The sequence below is a fragment of the Prinia subflava genome, unplaced genomic scaffold (genome assembly GCF_021018805.1).
Source record: "Prinia subflava isolate CZ2003 ecotype Zambia unplaced genomic scaffold, Cam_Psub_1.2 scaffold_77_NEW, whole genome shotgun sequence".
Taxonomy (NCBI): domain Eukaryota; kingdom Metazoa; phylum Chordata; class Aves; order Passeriformes; family Cisticolidae; genus Prinia; species Prinia subflava.
Genome location: NW_026961084.1, coordinates 272 through 5,284, shown reverse-complemented (window position 1 = coordinate 5,284; position 5,013 = coordinate 272). Strand labels below are relative to the sequence as shown.

Sequence of the window (5,013 nt, the reverse complement as noted above, 5' to 3'; positions counted from 1 at the left end):
CCCGAAGAGAACGTGCACAGAAACCCCCTAAAAGAAACGCCCCGAAAGACACCCGGCCGCCGCTTAAAAGAGAACCCCTGCCACCAAGCAAATTCAAACCAAAAAACCCCCTCTGTTTTAAGCTCTATTCCATTATTTCTTTACATTTATTATTTTAATATTGATAATTACCATGTCTTTTTTCTAGTCATATCTATGGATATAATATATAGACTACTGTATATAATATAAGTAATGAGAAATATTATAGATTGCATTTACTTACGATATTATTTTTCATATTTATATTTGTTTTATTATATATATTCATATTTTTGTACTTAGTTTTTAAAATTCGTGTTTATTGCTGTATGTTTTAAACTCTATTAATTCAGTAACCTAAACACGACAGCACCCCAATTAAGCAGAATTACATTAGCCTGGTTTTCTAAGGGAGAAAGTGGTTTTAAATTAAAATAATATTGGTATAATTTCTCTTTCTCTGTTCTTTTGTGGGGTTGGTGGATTTTTTTTTTTTTTTTTTTTATGTTGTTTGTTTTGTTTTGGATTTCTTTGTTACTAAACAATGAGAGTTACAAGATCAAGTCTACTTTGTTTTCTCGCTACCTGTGAAATACACCTCGACTTCAAGGTAATGTTCCTGATCCTGTAAATGGCTACAATGAGAATTGTTCGGGGGAAAAAGGAAAAAGAAAAAAGAAGGCCCCTTGGTCTTTAGAGCTTTCTCTGTTCAGGATTTCTAATTTAGCAGAAAATACAGAGATTTCTCTAGCTGCACTCTCAATTCTATCCGGACGTGGAGTGGACATGGATTTCATTTGTCACCTCCTCTGTTCCCACCAGCCAAACTTCTACATACTTGGGCTATAAAAAAGTAGATAAAAGAGTAGAGAGAGAGGAAAAAACCAAACCAAACCAAACCAAACCAAACCAAACCAAACCAAACCAAACCAAACCAAACCAAAACACACCAACACAAAGAAAACATGAAGAAAAAAAAAAAGTTTTCAAATAAAATTTCAAGTAAAACACAGAAAAAAATAAAATTAAAAAGTTAAAAAGGAAAAATTAGAAAGAAAGAAAATAAAAAGCAAAAATTAAAAGGAAAAAAATAAAAAGGAAAAAAGTAAAAAGGAAAAAAATAAAAAGGAAAAAATAAAAAGGAAAAAATAAAAAGAAAAAAATTAAAAAGGAAAAAATTAAAAAGGAAAAAATTAAAAAGGAAAAAAAATAAAAAGGAAAAAATTAAAAAGGAAAAAATTAAAAAGGAAAAAATTAAAAAGGAAAAAGTTAAAGAGAGAAAAAAAGAGGAAAAAATAAAAAGGAAAAAAAAAAAAAGGAAAAAATAAAAAGGAAAAAAATAAAAAGGAAAAAATAAAATAGGAAAATTACAAAGGAAAAATTACAAAGGAAAAATTACAAAGGAAAAATTAAAATAGAAAATTTTTTAAAAGAAAAAATTTAAAAATACAAAAAGACATCACTTATTAAAAAAAAACCCTACATAAAAAATTCAAAGTAATTAAAAATAAAGAAAAAAGTATAATCAACTTTACAAAGAGATTCATTATGGCAATTCAACACTTAGCAAGTTTCCCTGGAAATTTACAGACTTGTGGGCATATGGTGCTGAACAATGCCTGATTTACCAACATGAAATTGGTACATTTCCTTGGCAATGTGCCCTGAGCAGTACAAAAATTCCAATCAGCATGGAAAATATGAAAAAAAAAAAATTCTTTACTAAAATGAGAGAGAGGAAAACCAGCAAATCCAAGGAACAAAGAACATCTAAATCCCAGCTTGCCTGGAAAACAAGCTCAGGAATTTCTAACAAGGAAAACTTTTGCAGCTTTGGAGGAATTTGGTGCAAGTTCATGGAATGATGATTTCAAATCTGCTTCCCCTGCTCTGATTTTAAAGGGAAGCGGCATTAAACACGTCAAGTTACTCCTGTCCAAGAAGGATCCCTATTTTGTGTGAGTAACAATCCCAAGAAACTCCAGTCTTACTTGTATTTGACATCTCAAAGTCTCAGCAGAGTTGGGAAGTTTCAATGAAACAAAAGAGCCACAATGCCTGGAACAACAAAATTCTACTTGGCCAAAATCAGGACATTTATTTACAAATCCAGGGAGGAGGAGGAGGAGGAGAACACCAGGAACACACTCCAGCTGAAAGTCACCGTTTATTGGAAAAGGCAGGAAATAAAATGGACACTCTCTGGTTCTGCTCCAGCAATTCTCCGGGAGTCGGAGATAAAAGTGGGAACCTCAGACCAGGACAGGGCATTCCAGGGGCTCTGCCTCGCAGGGGCTCTCTCCTCTTTTGCCAGCTGCCTGCAAGAGGAAAAACAACGGGAGTCAAGTGTCAAACCTGGGCAGGATGTCCTCGGTTGAGGCAGATGGAACAGGCCCCCCCACAGAGTGAGTCCAGGCCGGGTGCCGGGGAGCTCCGGCAATCGGGGGCCGCCCGTGGCACCAAAGGGCTGGAAAAGCAGCCCCGGCTGCCCGGGTTTGGTGCCGGCACACGGCAAGGTCTGGCCACAGGGGCAGCACTCAGTGCTGGGACCGCAGGAGAACGGCCCAAAGCCGGGTCCAACATCCAGCGGTGCAGGCAGCACACCCCGGGAGAAACTCAGGGGGGAGAAGCCCCCCGGATGCTCCCTGCACACTCCACGTTCCCGGCCTTTGGCAGCTGTGCCAGGGCCTCCCTCAGAACACCGACCTCACCGTGCAGCTCCTGCTAAATAGGAGAACCTGGGGAAACCACGCAGAAATCCAGGCATTTCCAGTTCTTGAGAGCCAAAGCGGCAGCAAAATGCGTGCAAACTTCGTGCTGCCGCACGAAGGGAAAACAAACCCAGTGCCTCCCACAAATTCAGGTTTATTAAAATAATCCCGGTATATTTTCTCTTTCTTTGTTCTCTTAGGCAGTGGGTTTTGGGGCTTTTTAGTGGTTTTTATGGTTGTTTTGTTTTCAGACCCTGAGTCTGAAGGTACTGGTTCTGCTCAGAACAGTTCATTTCCAAAAAGCAGTGAAACTAGGAAAGGTGCTTCCAAGAAAAACGTGGCCTAGGAGACACATGCAGCTGGGTTCCACAGTCCCAGTCCCCCTCCCAAAGGCTCAAGATATTTCTGTACTTGCAGCACAGGACTAGGAATCGGGGTGAACGCAAACTGGTTTGCTGGCTTTTCTTCTGCCAGAGATACAGAGCGGAGCTTTCCTGTTCCTCGGTTTCTTTTGTGTGGTAGCAGGGGTAATTGCAAGTGCTAAGAAAGTGATCAAAAATATCCATAAGCCTTCTTATAGTGATTAAAAATATCCATAAGCCTTACCATAAGGTAAACTCAAGACAATTGCTGCTGCCTCTATTTATCTGTCTTTTGAGTTGCTCACAAGGTGATCCTTCGCAAATGCTGGCGCTGACAAATCCAGCAGATAGATACAGCAGCCCCAGAAGTATGTGTGGGCATTTGTGAGGAGTGATGTGGGCACTTGCCCCCCAGATTCTCATCCGCATGGGAAATAGATGGTTTGACAGGAACAGATCCTGTCTCAGCTTGGCCAGTCCCAGCTGTCTCTTACTAAAGAGTCACAGAGACCAGGAATGCTCAGGCAAGAGGTAATTCCTCAGATTTGCTGGATGTAAATTTGGGAGAAACATGGTAACTCATAGCTTGTACTGCTGGAACTCCCTCAAGATCCAAACCACAGGCTCTGTTCTCCTGTGTGCTGCTACCAGTGGGGCAGAGTGGGGAAATTCATTCTGAGTTTTTGGAGAAAACTTCAAATCTCACAGTAAGTAAGTAAGTAAGTGCTAGGTAGTGTTAGGTAACAAAAAAACCGCAAACAAATCCCAAACCCAAAGAAAGGGCTCAAACCTGATCTCAGCAATTCTTTCCACTCGATTCTCTCCTCGCTCCTTTCATCCTGTGAAAGCTCACCCGGCTCTAACATTCTCTGTCCACACAGTAACTCTTTCCAGCCTTGGTCAGTGTCAGAGCCACACACTCAGCTTTGGCTGGACAACCTTCAGCTTCCACAGTCCACTTCCTCAGACTGTTCGCTCCCAACTCTTCCTACCTGCAGTCACAAGATTTTAGTAGAGCAAAACATCAACCTGATTTACCATGATTCATTTATGATTACTATTTCAAGATAAAGTTACAGCAAAAGCATTAAGTCCATTTCCACAGGAGGCAGAAGAAACATGGCTAAAAGTTAAATGAAGATCTGGAGAAGTGAATCAGAACGATCTAGAAACAACTGATCCAATTTCTGAGACAGCCAGAGGAACCTAATGCTGTGCTTGATAAACAGAAAATGCTAACTACCAAGAAAACTGAAGGAAAAGTGGCTAAAAGTCTTGCAGAGCACAAGACAGCAATTACAGGAAGCAGTCCAGTACATGTTACAATGCACTGAATTGCTCTGAGTGGAATAAGCTGTTCTGCAGAAACCATTGAAGCATATTAAGACTTCTCAGAGGTGATTTCAACAAAGAATGATGTAAGGTTAAAACTCACCCTGTGCGGCACCTCTTGCAAGACAGCTGGGCTTTCAAGAGTAAGCGGCTCCTCGTGAATGAGAGCTTGCTTTTCCAGGGTTCCTGGCCTACAGCTGAGATGCCACAGGTTACATCAGGTTACAGAGCACTTCCCACTCTGAAGCCAAAAATCCAAACACAGCACTCCTTTAGAACCCTGAGAGACAGCCGTGGATTCTGGGGATACGGGATACAGTGGAAAATGGCACCAAGACACCAAGAACAGTGCAGTGCTGGCAGGCAGAAGCAGCATCCCTTTGCCAGAAAATGCCATTCTGCAGCCAAGTTAGTGCATGAGAGAATTTTACTGCCATGCAATAAAAAAAGTACTCTAGCAGTGGAATGAAGAAAAAAATCTCCAAACCCTGTCCAGAGTACCAAGGGGAATATCCACAGCAATACAGCAAAATAAATGGGAACTTCAGAAAAAAAAAGAGACATTAAAACCAGTCCAGATGAACAAC

The 5,013-nt window shown here is 40.6% G+C and overlaps 1 long non-coding RNA gene across 1 annotated transcript; it reads right to left on the bottom strand.

Moving 5' to 3' along the window:
* Positions 1-2,093: 2,093 nt before the first annotated feature.
* On the bottom strand, positions 2,094-4,654 carry LOC134546435 (uncharacterized). The gene is made up of 3 exons (XR_010079170.1): positions 4,530-4,654; positions 3,885-4,086; positions 2,094-2,339 (listed from the first exon to the last, which is right to left on the bottom strand). It is a non-coding gene; the product is annotated as an uncharacterized LOC134546435 (long non-coding RNA).
* Positions 4,655-5,013: the final 359 nt, after the last annotated feature.